The sequence below is a fragment of the Lemur catta genome, chromosome 8 (assembly GCF_020740605.2).
Source record: "Lemur catta isolate mLemCat1 chromosome 8, mLemCat1.pri, whole genome shotgun sequence".
NCBI classification, from domain to species: Eukaryota; Metazoa; Chordata; class Mammalia; order Primates; family Lemuridae; genus Lemur; species Lemur catta.
Window position 1 is genome coordinate 4,898,267 of NC_059135.1, and position 15,188 is coordinate 4,913,454.

Sequence of the window (15,188 nt, forward strand, 5' to 3'; positions counted from 1 at the left end):
TCTGTGCTCTGATGGGCGTGAACGAATACCTGGGGGCAGAGCTGCTCCGTTCTGCGTCTGCCGACCACTCAGTTCCCTCTTGGTCGTGATACCAAGGGCAGCACAAGATAGTCACTCAGACAAAAGGTCCAGTGACCCGGAAGGAAGAAAATGCTGGCTTTCTGCATCCCTGGGTAAGTCCCTCTTTCTGAGTATCTTAGACCCAAATTTAAAACCAGGCTGAAACGTTGGGCACTCAGCACAAACTGTACTTGCTGTCTGGAGACTCTTTGAAAGCCTACTCCATGCAGTTTATTCCATTTATGGTGAAGTGAAGGCGAGATCGAGGGCTGTTCATGCTCCATTGTCTTGGTGTAAATATGAATAACACTCCCAAAGTGTCCCATGTGGGTAATAAATTATGTGGTTCCTCCAAGAAATGAGGTAGGAAAGAAACCACAGGGTTTCTAAACCACCTTGCAGGAAGAAGTAAACACTCCTTTGCCAACTTTTGCATCATCATCACCACCATCACCATCATCATCATCATTACCATCATCACTAACATCATCACCATCATCACTACCACCATCACCATCATCACTATTACCATCATCACTATCCACCATCATCACCATCATCATTATCACCATTAGCATCATCATAATTACTATCATTACCATCATAATCATCACCATCATCACCGCCATCATAAATATCATCATCACCGCCATCACCATCATCACCAGCATCACCAACCACCATCACCAGCATCACCAACCACCATCATCATTATCACCAGCCATCATCACCAGCATCACCAGCATCACCATCACCACCATCACCACCATCATCACCAGCATCACCAACCATCATCACCAGCATCACCACTACCATCACCAGCATCACCAACCATCATCACCACTATCATCATAATCACCAGCATCACCAACCATCATCACCAGCATCACCAGCATCACCACCATCATCACCAGCATCACCACCATCACCAGCATCACCAACCATCATCACCAGCATCACCAGCATCACCACCATCATCACCAGCATCACCACCATCACCAGCATCACCAACCATCATCACCAGCATCACCAGCATCACCAACCATCATCACCACTACCATCATCATCACCAGCATCAGCATCACCACCATCATAATCATCATCACTGATACCCCTTTATATTCATGCCAATTTGAAAGTATTATTCAAAGTTCTAATCTAATTTTATCCTTACAACACCCTGTAGGCAATCTAGCAGGAGTAATTATGCCATTTAACAGGAGGGGAGGCTAAAACCCAGAGAGGAGAAGATACGCACCTCTCCCACCTGTGTTCCATAATGGGGAGTGTGCATATCACGTCACCCCAGGCCACCAGGCATCCCAGGCTCAGGCAGCCACCAGGAGAGAGCCGCTGTACCTTTGGAATCCTGAGGGCTGCATGGCACCTGCTGTGTCCTGCAAAGGAGCTCTTACTGGCCCTGAGCCACTGTAGGGACCTCAGAGCCAGGAACGCAGGCTCAGCAGGGTGACAGTGGGAACGCACCTGTCCCCCCATCCATCAGCCTGGCAGTGGATATGTTCTGTGTGCACATGGGCCCTCATGTGGACTCCCAGAGGTGCCTGGCAGGGGGAGAGGTGCACGAGCACAAAGGAGCCAACACCAAGGCCATTTGCAGCCCACGCCTCCCTCTCTACTGACTCGTAAGATGGTAAAGGAGTGGTTTCTATCTTAATTCATCTTTGTAACCCCAGAAACTAGCAGAGCATCGATGCTTAATATATTTGTAGAGAATAAATGGGTGAACGAGAGAGACAGGCATTGTGGAGCTCTTGACGGAAAATCAATCCATCAATTAATCGTTGCATTGGGCCCTGCGCTGCACCGGGCCCGTGAAGATCACCCAGAAATAGATGGCACGGCCCATTAATTCAGTCATTTGCTCAATAAACAATTTATCGAGTGCCTTTTCTGCGCCAAGGGCTCCCTCGACTGCTGGGGGTGGCAAAGCTGCACTGCTCCGGACACTCGGATTAGCAATCCAGAAGCACAGATAAAACCGGACAGAGTCCAGCTGCAGGCTGACCTGTGGCGTCCTGACGACCAGGCTGCAAGTAGACTTAAGAAAAGGAGAAATTGAGGCAGGTGAGAGAGACTGGCGGGGGCTTTGGGAAAAGGCGAACCCGGGCCTGCACTGTCCAGGGAGGGGTGCGGGTGGGGGCGCACACGAGTTGTGGGATGGGCTGAGGAGGTCGGGAGGGAAGCTCTAGTTTAATTTTCTTGGGAACAAGTCTTGGGAGATCACAGGAAATAAGGTGAGGGAGTATGTGGGGTCTACTGCTCAGGGCTTGGCGAACTTTTCCTGTGAAGCGCCAGGTAGTGAGAGTCTCTGGCTTGGCCTACCTGAGGCTCCGCTGCAGCTACTCACTCTGCCGTGCTAGTGTGAACGCAGCCGTAGGGAGACAGGAAGGGACGAGTGTGGCCGCGTTCCAATACAACTTTATTTCTGAACATTGAAATTTGAATTTCATAGGATGATCACATACTACAAAACATTATTCTTCTGATGTTTTCCCCAACCAGTTAGAGATATAAAGACCGTCCGTGGCTCATGGGCCTTACAGCAGTGGACAAGGGGCTGCAGTGTGCCGGCCTCGAGTGCACACGCGTTTCTCAGACTCAGTAGGTCTGGGGGGACCTGAGACTCTGAATTCCCGACAAGCTCTCAGGTGATGCCGGTACAACAGATCCTCAGACCACACTTCAGCACCGCGGTGCTGCGCCAGGAAAGAGCAGCAGAAGCGTCTGAGAGACCCCAAGTCGCCCAGCTCCACCGTGGGCAGAGTGCAGAGAGCCACGTGCCGAAGGGAGAGCGGCGGGGTGGGGGGCGGCCAGCGGTGGGAGTCCAGGAGAGATTGTGCCAGCACATCTTGCCCACCTGCCGTGCTGGGGAGGGGCGGGCCTCGCACCAGCCCTGAGTACGAGTTGGAACGTACAGCAAAGAGGTCAAGCACCGGGCCACTAGTGTTTCCAGGCAGCGTTGCCAAGGCATTGACATGTGCCGGTAACCAAAATGTGGGACCTTTCTCTGATTTGCATCCATTGCTTTAACATGGATGGTACTGGGGCTTAGTATCCAAAGAGGCGACCCTTCTTCATGGCAAATGCAGGTGAAAATGTGCCGCATGTCACCTGGGACCCACGTCCCCAGTCTCTGTGCAAGAGCAGAGAGCACGGTGGGCTGAGCGGCTCCTGCTGGGGCTGGGGAGGACGCAAACTAAAGCCCGTGGGCAGGAGCCAACCTCCCATTGACTCTTTCCGGGGACCCCTGAAACATGACAGATGGCAGCCCGGGCCTGACGGCCAGACTGCAGGCCTCTCCCGCGTGTGCACGTGATGTTCTCATGCATGTATGCATGTCGGAGACAGAGCCCGAAACACGCTGCCTCAACAACAGCTTAACATATTTAATATAGATTTAGTAATAATTAAAACATGAAATAAAGCAAATCCTTGCAATAGCTTGGAAACCAGCTTGTTGCTATGTGCAAAACATGCCCAAATAATGCCTTTGTTTTTTTAAAATAGTATAAATAACAAATGTTTTTGTAGAAGAATAAAAACACAGATATGCCAAAAGAAGAGACAGGTCCCCAGGGCCCAGCGGCTCATCCCGAAGGCCTGTCCCCAGGGGCTGCTGCCGCCCCCTGCAAGGACCCCACACCTGCTCCTCCTGACAAACCCCTCCCACCTCTCCTGGGCTCCACCACCCATGGCCCCTGCGTGGCCTTCGTGTGACCGGCCTGTGGCACCACAGAGTGGCTGGACAGTCTGGACTTTAGCTTTGCGAAGACCCTGGTCACGAGAGCACATTTCTCTTGTCTTTTTGTAACTTGTCCTGATCTCCCAGGGGAACCGTGTCTTTTGGCCTCCCTGCTTGAGAGCATCCAGGAAAACCAGCCTCTCTCGGTGCCTCTACTCTCTCCCGTGCCAGAGGCTGGGCCCTGGCCGGCCCCCCCGCCCCCCGTCAGGCTCCACGGAAGCCCCTGCCCAAGGCCTTGCCGGGGTGGAGATGCCTGGTTTTGAGAGCTCTGGTCGGTGCCCAGTCTAGCAATTCTCCATTCTCTCATTTACAAATAATCTAGCAATGGGGGATGCATTTAGACAAGAGGCTCCCCTTTAAAATGCTAGTATCCCTGGAAGAATTATGCCCAGATGTGAGTTACTTTACTCAAATATCCAAAGGTCACCAGGGCCGAGGGACCAACTCTGATGGGTGCGGGAAGGAAGCGCTGAGTAGAATGGGGTTCTGGAAAGGTGGAGCAGTTCCAGGACAGGGCACCGCGGGAGAAGGGAGACGGGAGGAGGGAGGGCGAGCGGAGAAGGGGAGGGCGTGGGTGCCCCAGTCACCACTGTGCTGAGGGCGGTGGCAGCCCCAGGGCAGCAGTGGGACTCATCTGGGCCTTCCCAGGCACCTGCAATTCAGGCTGGGCGAGGGTTCCAACGGAATGCCCAACTGTGGCACTCGCGTCCCAACACCCAGCGTCCCACCCTTGTTCCCTCTCCCATTGTCACACCCTGCGGTGGAATCCTTTCCTCAGTGGCAGCCCCGCTTGTGCAGGTTCTTGTGCCCGGAGGCCCCTGTCCCTGGAGACTTGGACCGTGGTGAGTGCAGGGTCCCCCAGGCTCACTCCCTCGGTGTTTGTGGGGATGTGGTTGGAGATGCTCGTAAATGAACGTCTGGAGGGAAAATGTCATTCTGGGGTGCCTTTGGGATCCAGCGTTAGACTCAGCACAGGCTTGCTGAGCGCTCACACTGTGCGAGGCTCTCGGTCTCTGCCCCCCACCTTTTCTCTGTCACTCCCTCCCCCCGTCGCTTCCTCCCCTGCTCAGCCCCTCAGCATCTCACCCTCTGAGCATGGACTGGAGTGTCACTCAAGCTGCTAGCTGCCCATAGAGAAGGAAGTTCTTTCACGTGCTCCCCGTTGCCAAGGCAACCACTTCCTCAGGATCCAAAACATTAATACCTCTCTCCCTTGCATTTGTTTTCTGGTCAGATTTTTTCCTGTAGTGACATCTAGTGACCAACCACAGGGAAACAAACCCAATGACTTGTGACAGGCCTAGACGATAACATTACAGCCAGAAGGTAGACACAGACGTGGCCTCCAGCTGGGATGTCCCACCATGAGCACCGCCCGTCCCCACCAGCCCCCAGCCCCCGACGTGCCCGGGGCACCTGCCTGAGTGCCAAGGGGGCACCTTAGGCATTTCAATGTGTTCAGTGACTGTTTCAGGTCATCACTTCTGACCACACTAGCATTTTCGAAGGTGCTCCTGCACCTGCTTAAGCTCGAGATGGCAATCTTTGCACTGTCCAGGTGTGAATTTTTGTTTGTGACCCATTCCAGGTCAACTTTCTTCTGACATCCAGTGGGAATCCACATGACCTCTTCCCGCTGTCTGTCACTGCCGCTACAGGGGACCCAGGGATCTGAACACCAAGCTAATAGTGCCAGGACAAGCAGTCACGTAACCAAGTGATGGTGATGTCACTCTTTGTTAATCATCCCCCCACTGACTTGAGTAGGGACACCTGGGGGAAATGACACAGATTCTTCCCTGGCAGGCCAGGCCCCCCAGCCCCAGGAGGAGCAGCACCATCACTCCTCATGGGGACCCAGGGGGCAGACGGCCAGCCCAGGATCAATGCAGGACCTGGGTGGTCTCTTGGTTCTAACACTGCTGGGGACATTGTGGGCCCCTTTCCCCAGGTCAGCCTGGTTTCCAACGTTGTCCACCGCGTGGCAGATCCCACCAGCGGCCACAGTCCTTTGTGCCTCCTGGCACTCTCACCTTTGCAAGGTGACTTCGAAGCTTGTCCCATCAAGAAGTGGAGTCACTGTTGCATTGAGAACTGTGCTAAGCACTGGGGGTGCAACAGCAAACAAGCCAGTGAGAGGAAGACCGGGGGAAAGAGGATTCCAGGCATAGGGACGTCAGCGGGAAGGGCGGAAGGGAGCAAGCGCTCAGAAGAAAGGGCAGGGGGAAGGCAAGGCTGCAAGGGGAAGCAGCGAAGGGTTTAAGTGGGGAGTGACACGTGCCAACCCGGGTGTAGAACACCCATCTGGCTGCTGTGTAGACGGCGCTGTGGGCGGGGAGATGCTCTGGAGCTCTTTGCTGCGGTCCAGGTGAGCGAGTGGTGCCTGGGGATAGAGCGGGGTCGGCAGAGACGGGGAGGGCAGAGGGAGCCCGGATCACTGCGGAGGCAGAGCCGGTGGGGACGTGGTGAGGACACACAGGTGGAACTCGCTGGGACGCAGCACTGGATGGTTTGGCGGGTGTAGTGGGAGGTCACGGGGTTTAGCAAACTGGAGAGGGTGGTGCAGTTTGGTGAGATGGGGACGACAGGGAAGGAGCAGTGCGGATGCAGGAAACGACAACAACCTGCCGTGCTGAGCCGGAGGGGCCCGTGAAACATCTGAATGCAATATCAGGTCGTCTACTGAATATATGATCATAGAACTCAGAGGAAAGGAAAGGACCAGAGACACAAACCTGGAAGTCATTAGCAGGTAAATGGTATTTAAAGCCACATGCAAGTTCTTAAGTTAACTTATTCACGTGGTTTGAATTTGTGCTCGTTCAGATAAAGTGACTCAGGCTGTATCAGCCCAGTCCTGGCAGGGGACGGACTGCTTGCTCCAAGTAGGACGGTGACTGTGGCCGGCTGAATAACAGTCCCGAAAGATACCAGGTCCTAATCCCTGGAATCTGTGAATATTACCTTATACGGCAAAGATTTTGTGGATGCGATTAAGGATTTTGGGATGGGGAGATTATTTCAGCTTCTCCTGGTGGGCCCTAAATGCTATCACAAGCGTCCTTATAAGACTGTGCTCGAGGGAGTCTTGACTACAGACAGAAGAGGAGAAGGCCACGTGACCCTGGAGGCAGAGACTGGAGCAATGTGACCACGAGCCAGGGGACCCCCTCAGCCCCCAGCAGCGGGACGAGGAGAGGGACAGATCCCCCGGAGCCGCCCCAGGGAGAGCAGCTGTGCTGACACCTCGACTGCAGCCTGTGGTACTGATTTTGGACCTCTGACCCCAGAACTGTGAGAGAATGAATGTTTTTAAGCTAGTAAATATGTGGTGATTTGTTACAGCAGCCGTAGGAAGCGAACACAGCGGAGGAACCGTTTACAAAGGCTCGGGGAGAGGCTGGGCCCCACGCAGCCGGGGCTACTAGCAACATCCCAGGCCCTGTGCAAGCGAGGGCAGCTGCCAGAGCTCGGAGGAAGAGGGGGCAGACGGAGCAGGTGAGCAGACTGCACCCTCCGGCTGGGGCCACAGCCAGCCTCCGGGGACCTGCGGGGAGGGTGGTGGGGGATAGAGACCCCAGCCTCGCCCACCCCATGCAGGGTGGCCCTGCTGTCCAACCTCCAAGCTTGAGGCGGGGGAAGCCACTACGCCGGCAGCTCCCGGGGCCCAGCCCGAGGGCGGGGCTGCTGGTCTGTGTGCGCGCTGAGGTCCGGTCTCCCGACTCGGCAACCGTGCCGACGGTCGTATTAAATGGGTCACCGTGTGCAAGCCCCCCGACAGGTCAGGTGCTCAGTAAATGTCAAATAATAAAAGAGTGATGATAGAAGCCGTGAATCATAAATCCCACGGACGCATTTGGAGCTCAGCGTAGTACAAGGAAGATCGAGAATTGGGTGCTCCAGGTCGAAGGGCACAAGGAACTACTTTCTAAGCATTTGAAGCATTTATACAGGAGGTTTTATTTTGAAATTATTGGACAATATCCATCCTCTAAAAAATTGCCAATCCATATAATTCAAGTTATTTCTATCTAGTTCTTTATTAGGGAATTAGGGTTTTTAAAATAACAGGCAATATACTCTCAAATGCTACCGGGAGGCCTGTGAAACACAAGTGCAGCCTATTCAGTTGTTCCTACGGCACCTGGGGTTGCACCACCCGGTCTTTTCTTCTCGTGACCTCATCCACACGGAGACTCAGCGCCAGTCAGTAGGTGTGTGCCACTGAAGTCCCCTTTCACTCCAAGCTCTACTCCGTCTATTTTCTATGATAACGCGGTCACCTCGGCATGCTGTGACTTTGGTGACATCGCCACAGACACAGGAATGCAGCGTGTGACCTCCAGCCCTCACTGCCCTCCCTCCACTCTCCACTCGCAGCCTTTGTCACCTCACACTCCCACCACGTCAAAGGCCCAGGTGGCCACGTGGCTGGGCACAGCCCTCTGGGGAGTGCTGATCTCACGGTGTGCGGGTCCCTCGCTCTGGCTCAGGGGAGCTGACCACGCACTTTTCTCCCCAGCTCTGCTCTCAGGGAACACCCACGGGGAGTTTGAAACCAGCCATGGTGGGGTGTTCACACCATGGAAAGTGGCAGACACTACAGGGTGTTTTGTCCCCTCTGGAGAGCAGCTGTTGATCATTTGCCAGTTACCATGGGAGTGTGGCTCTGCCCTCAACACTTCCTGGTCCACTGCAAGTGCTGGCCAGTGCCCTGCTGGTGGTTGGCCTGCCTGCCCAAGAGCCCCTGGAGTAATACTGGTGACCACAACGCTGTCGTCTCGCTACCTGCTCAGACTCATGCTCCGCCGGGGCTTTTTGTTCCATCCCTCCCACCTTCCCAGGGAACTCGCCTGTGCTCCAAGCCTGGGGAGTGTAACAAGGCCCCGCCAGGTGGCACCTGCTCCTGCACCAGGTGGAACAGCTCCTCTGCTGAAGGTCGTGCATCTGCGTCTGCACATAGTGACACACATAGCCCTTGTGATGTGTGATTCCAACTACTGAATAGATAAAATCCAGATCCCAGTACTGTTGGTCAATGACGCTGAAACCTTAATTCTTTGCTCAGGCTGACGTGCACGCAAAGCCAGATATTACCCAGGACACTAAACATCTTCGCATGGAACAGGGCAACTCGTCACAGGAAGCCCCTGCTAAGCTGCCAATGCAGGAGAAATAATGGTAAGTGGCAGAAAGGCAAGAAATGGGGTGGCCAAAAGGTTTCCTAGAGCACAGACTCCAAGTGGTGCGATTATATGTGTGTGTGTGTGTGTGTGTGTGTATTTGGTATGAGAGTTTTGGTGATGGTAGGGTAATGTATCTGTTTCCTCCCTTGTGCCTCCTCTGGTGACAGGTGCTCCCTGGAGCGCTGTGAGGAAGAGGGTCTGGAAACAGCATCGGAGGGAAGTGCATGGCGCGGGCACAGATGAGGGAGCCAGCGGGCGAGTGGCACATCCACTGCAGAGGAGGGAGGTGAGTTTGTGGGGAGTTAAGCCCCCACTGCCTGACCCCTGGTGGGCTAGCCCCAGAGGGCCTGCATCACACACACAGCTACTGACTTTCATTGCGGCTACTATTGATGAATTTGCAAATTGTACCAACTTGGGGACTTAAATTGGTTGGTTGGATTTAACACCAAAACTGGATTTTAGACCTCTAATCAGTGGAAAGAGATCTTCTAGCTCTTTAATTGAGAATTTAAAATAGAGAGTTTATGCAAGAAAACAAAACCTTCCACAAATTCATTTGGAATGTTTTCACCAATTACTCTCCTGCTGTGGAATTTCCATCCTGGTCTTGGGAAAGTGCATCCCCGGGAGTCAGGGAAACCAGCTCTCTTGGTTTTCTTCTGTACAAGTGCACACACAGAGCTCTTGATGCAGACACTCCAGAGATTGGGGAAAAAGCAGTAAGCACAGATCTGTGTGTTAGAATCAAGGCCCACTTCACTCTGTGGGAAGCGCGCAGAACAAATACCTCCCAGGAGCACTCGTTCTAGCGCACTCCAGAGGGCTTGTAACCAAAACAGCAGGATTCTGCCTGGGAACGGTGCAGAAATGAGACACGGGTGTCAGACACTTGCCACTTGCCACAGAGGACTTGCCACTCAGCCCATTAGAGCCGGTTCCGCTCGGCCCCGGGAACAGAAAGACAGAGTCACTGAGGCTGCAAAAGGGCAAAGGAGTTTTATTGACTAGCTCGAGCTAGGGTCCAAGCCCCGAGCACCAACGCAGTGGCCTCTTTCCATGGGCAGGGACCCCGCGCAGCGGGGGCACATGTCTTTTGTACTTTTTCTAGCAGAGTACATGCAGGGGGCATGCCATCGCCCCTCCCTCCCTTAATTCATTTGCTCTTTCAAAAGTGGCTGATTGTCTTGGCTCCTGATTGGTTGGCTTTCAAGCTGCGGGACTGGCTTTTGATTATGCCTTGCCCTTCTGATCTGGTTAATTGGTTGGAGGCCCCGGGACTCTCCAGTCCTTTATCAGGAAGTAACTTGCGGTTACCTGCCCAGGCCTGTTACTACCGTCTCGGCTCCACTTAAGCTAAGTCAGCAAACCATATTTACAGAAGCAATTAGCATCCGTTAGAATCAAAGAGAGCACACTTTTTTTTTTTTTTAAAACAATTCCCGTTCTTCATTCCCCCCTTTTTCTTTTACCTACGAGCACTCTTGCTCGTACATGGGGTCTCGCACCTCCTCTATTTCTAAGCAGGTATCACAGTTCAGCTTTTGGTATTGCTGCCGCAATACCATCAATTGTATGGTATTGACCCGCTCTTTTACAAAAGTAACTAATCTATTTAGAATACACGGTCTGAAAGTGAGGATGAGCAGGAGCACAATTAGGGGTCCTAATATAGTGGAAAGCAAAGTAGTCAGCCAAGGGGAGCTATTGAACCATGACTCAAACCATCCTTCTCTTTGTTCACGCTCCTGTTTTTGCTTTGTCAGTCCTTTCCTGACTTTAGCCATGGTGTCTCTAACTATCCCAGTATGGTCAGCGTGGAAACAGCACTCTTCCCCAAGGGCCGCACATAGCCCTCCCTGTTGGAGAAATATGAGGTCTAGTCCCCTCCGGTTCTGTAGCACCACCTCAGACAGTGAGGTTAGGGACTTTTTTTAAAAGAGAGATGGATTTTTTTAAATTTTGGCTATGTCTTTATCTATGGCAGCTCTCGAATTATTGAACCTCCTATGTTGTATTGCTAAGGATGAGATTCTTGTCCCTGTTCCTATTGCGCTCAGACCGAAAAGGGTGGCTACGCTTATTGCTGTAAAGGGCTCTCTTTTTTTTGTAGTCAACCCGGCACCTTCTGTGCCTTTTGCCCATGCATCATATACTATATTCTCTTGGTGGTAGATAACCTTAGGGAACACTAGCACTGTGATGCAGACTTTCTCTGACTCATTAAAAACAGACAGGCTGAGGCATGGAGTCAGGCCTGTTTTAGAACAAACCCACCATCCACTGAGCGCCGGAATCACCCATTTTGTTCCTCCAGTCCGGTTTACAGATGGGTGGATTTTGGCACAAAAGTGTGCATGGCTAGGGGGCATCTTTCCTACGCAGGTTCCGTTCCCAGTTACTGTCTGAAGTGTCAGCCCCGGGCCCTTGTGGTCCCACGTGCAGGACCTAGGGGCCTCCTCCCCCGTACGGTTGAAGGGGGCATCTATTCCTATTGCTTCATAGAAAGGGGGTCTGATGTCATAGTGTAACCAACAAGCTTCCATAGCACTGGGGTCGGAGCGGTTTAATGCCTCATATGCTGCTGTCAGCATTTTTTTATAAGGGATCTCCTGACTCTTTTGTTCCGGGAGGTTACTTGCACTTCTACCTCTGCCACTGGGGTCCTTAAAAGTGTGGGTGGGGTGAAAAGTCAGGCGTGGGCTATTTTGTTCTCCCCCTAGCAGCCCCAAAATGTTAGAACCGGTTCCCCCAGCACTGGATTGGGCCCTACAGCGCCCGAGATGGGAGAAACCCTCAGTTTAAATTATATTACAGTGCCCTGCCCCGCCCCCCCTCCCCAGCGGCGGTCTGGTTGTCACACGAGTCAGTCTGGTCTTCAGTGGATTCTCTGGATCTGCCGAGGCTCTCCACTGAACTCGCTGCTGCTCTCACTCGTCCTCTTTGGCAGGTCTCACGTGAGAGTGGTGTATCCAGGTCGCCACTCCATCAACCTTTAGGGCAGTGAGGGTGACAAGAATAATCTGAAAAGGTCCCTTTTACCTGGGCTCTAGGGTTTTGTTATTATGCCGTTTCACCCATACCCAATCTCCCGGCTGGTAGGGGTGCCCGGCAACCTCTTTTCCCTCCTGTCGGGCTGCCTGATAAAAGGCTCGGAGGGCAGGCCAGATCTGGCCCTGAACTCGTTGCAGGGCCTGTACAGCCTGCAGCACTCCTTTAGGGTTTTCAGGCAGAGCCCCAGAGATCACTTTTGGTATTACAGGTGGAGGAGCGCCGTATACAATCTCAAAGGGGGTTAGGCCTAAATGATAGGGGGTGTTCTGGGCTCGGAACAGGGCGAAGGGACGGAGGGTCACCCAGTCTCCGCCAGTCTCCAGGACCAATTTAGTCAAAGTCTCCTTTAGGGTTCTGTTCATTCTTCCTACCTGCCCCGAGCTCTGGGGATTATATGCAGAATGTAATTTCCAATCTGTCCCCAGAGCCCAGGCTAGCCCCTGACTAACTTGACTTGTGAAGGCTGGCCCATTGTCAGACCCTATGCTCTCTGGCAGCCCATACCTGGGAACTATTTCCTCTAATATTTTCTTTGCCACTATTAAAGCAGTTTCTCCTTTAGTAGGAAAAGCCTCTACCCACCCTGAGAAGGTATCTACCATGACCAGTAAGTATTTGTACCCATATTTCCCCAGTATTACCTCTGTAAAATCTATTTCCCAAAATAACCCTGGTTGCCTCCCCCGTTCCCTGGTACCTGTATGGGTCCCCCTGGTCCTCCCCGGCTGCATAACCTGGCAGACACGGCAGTTTTTGACAATGTCCTCTGCCGTCTTCTCTTGTGATTTGAATCTGAGTCGTGCCGTGGCCAGCAGCTGTAACATCTTCTTCTTGCCAAGATGCGTTGTCTGGTGCAAGTGCCCTAGTAGGTGATTCCCTAAGGTCTCAGGGACTATCAGGCAATGTTCTCCGTCTTGGAACCAGCCATCCTTGTTCGGTGTCGCCTGCAGCTTCTCTGTGGCCCACCTTATGTCCGTGCTGGAATAGTCCGGTGGGGGGGGGCATCTTCCCCATCCCAGGGGGTGGCAAGCCCAGATGCAGAACATCGGTTGGTACCGGTCCCTCCGCAGCCCTTCTTGCCTCAGCGTCCGTGGCCTGGTTGCCCCTGGTCTCAAGGGAGTCCACCCTCTGGTGTTCCAGGGTATGGACTACAGCCACTGCCTTGGGTAACAGGATGGCTTCTAGTAGTTGGAGTATTTCTGGCTTGTGCTTAATTTCCTTGCCTTCAGCTGTAATGAAGCCCCTTTCCCTATAGAGGGCTCCATGTATATGCACTGTCCCGAAGGCATAGCGCTGTCAGTATACACCGTCAGCCTCTTCCCCTGGGCCCAGCGAAGGGCTTCTGTCAATGCGACCAGTTCAGCCTTCTGGGCTGAGGTCCCCTGTGGAAGGCGCGTGGCCCAGATAAGCCTGCCTTGCTCATCTACTATGGCCGCCCCTGAATACCTGTGTCCGTCCTGGACGAAGCTGCTCCCATCTGTGAACCAGGTCAGGTCGCTGTTTGCGAGGGGGCGGTCTCGCAGGTCACTCCGGGCCATCTGGGTCTCGGCCAGGATCTCAAGGCAGCTATGTTCGGGCATTGCCGGCTCAGGATCTGGCAGAAGCGTAGCTGGGTTCAGGATGGCAGGAGTCCGGGACTCGATGCGAGGGGCGTCTAACAGAAGTCCCTGGTAGTGAGTCAGCCTCGCGTTTGTGATCCATTGTCCTGGAGGCTGCTTCGAGATCCCCTCTATGGTGTGAGGGGTGGTGATGTGCAAATGCTGACCCAGGGTGAGCTTGTCGGCGTCTTTGACCAGCAAAGTGGTAGCTGCGATGATTTGCAGGCATGCCGGCCATCCGCTGCTACTGGGTCTAGCTTTTAGGACAGGTACGCCACCGGCCACCTCCAAGGTCCCAGCGTCTGCATGAGCACCCCCTGTGTCTACCAGGAAACTGACTGGGCTCTCCTCTATATTTAAGGTTACCCTGGGCTCAAGGAGGGGGTCCGAACCCCATCTTCCCTATTTACTATCTTCTTCTTGTCCCGCTAGTAAGACTGTCTTAAGCAATGCTCTCCTTCCTGGGCCCCCCCCTTTTTCTTGAGACATTCTCTAGCCCAATGTCCCTGCTCCTTGCGGTGTGCACACTGATCCTTTTCTAGCCTCTCCCTCCGAGGTCGTTTTCGGCCGTTTGCCCCTAAACTGATCCCCTTCCATGGCTGCAAGTAGGATCTTGGCCATCTCCTTATTTGCCTTACGCGCCTCATCCGCCTGGAACTTCCTATCTTCCTGTCTCATTCTTTCTAACTTCTCTTCCGGCATCTCCCTATTGTTATAGACTTTTTCTGCCACTTCCAGCAGGTCTCTCAGAGTTTTCTCACTTAACCTCTCTATTTTCTGCACCTTACGCCTAATGTCTGGGGCTGCCTGGTTAACAAAAGCCATCATTACTGCCGCCTTGCTCTCTTCTGCAGTGGGATCTATGGGAGTGTACTGTCTGAAAGCCTCCATAATCGTCTCTAGATAAGCCGCTGGGCTCTCCTCGGGCCCCTGCCGAACATCCCCTACCTTTAGCCAAATTGGTCGGCTTCCGTGCCGCCGCCTGGAGACCGGCCATCAGAGTCTGGCGGTAGACCCGGAGACGCTCCCGACCTTCAGCCTCATTGTAGTCCCAGGGTGGCCGTTCAAGGGGAAAGGTCTGGTTGATGACTCGAGGGTTGATGGTAGGCCTGCCATCCTCTCCAGGGACTAACTTTCATGCCTCTCTCTGGATTCGCTCCCTCTCCTCTGTGGTAAAAAGAACCTTAAGCAACTGTTGGCAGTCGTCCCATGTGGGCTGATGAGTGAAAAGGACAGAATCTAAAAGGTTAATTAGATCTCTTGGATTATCAGAAAAATTTGCATTTTGAGATTTCTAATTATAAAGATCACTGGTGGAGAAGGGCCAGTACTGATACGCCTGGCTCCCCGTCCACTCTCGGGGGTCCCACGGCCCTCAGGGGAAGCGCCCTCACTGGTTCAAGATCTGGAGTTTGTCCAGTCCGTTGTCTAGTGCCGTACGCCGGCCCCCCCGTTGGAGGTCCCGTCCTCCCCTGGGCCGCTTGGGCCGTTGGGGCCACTCTAGGATTGTAAGGTGGGGGTGTGTGC

At 53.5% G+C, this 15,188-nt stretch overlaps 1 long non-coding RNA gene across 2 annotated transcripts; it reads right to left on the bottom strand.

Moving 5' to 3' along the window:
- Positions 1 to 10,175: 10,175 nt before the first annotated feature.
- Positions 10,176 to 14,640, bottom strand: LOC123643678. 2 transcript variants are annotated; one of them, XR_006736875.1, is made up of 2 exons: positions 14,610 to 14,640; positions 10,176 to 12,002 (listed from the first exon to the last, which is right to left on the bottom strand). It is a non-coding gene; the product is annotated as an uncharacterized LOC123643678 (long non-coding RNA). The 2 variants fall into 2 exon arrangements; XR_006736874.1 differs by lacking the exon at positions 14,610 to 14,640 and adding an exon at positions 12,761 to 12,796.
- Between the last annotated feature and the right edge of the window lie 548 nt (positions 14,641 to 15,188).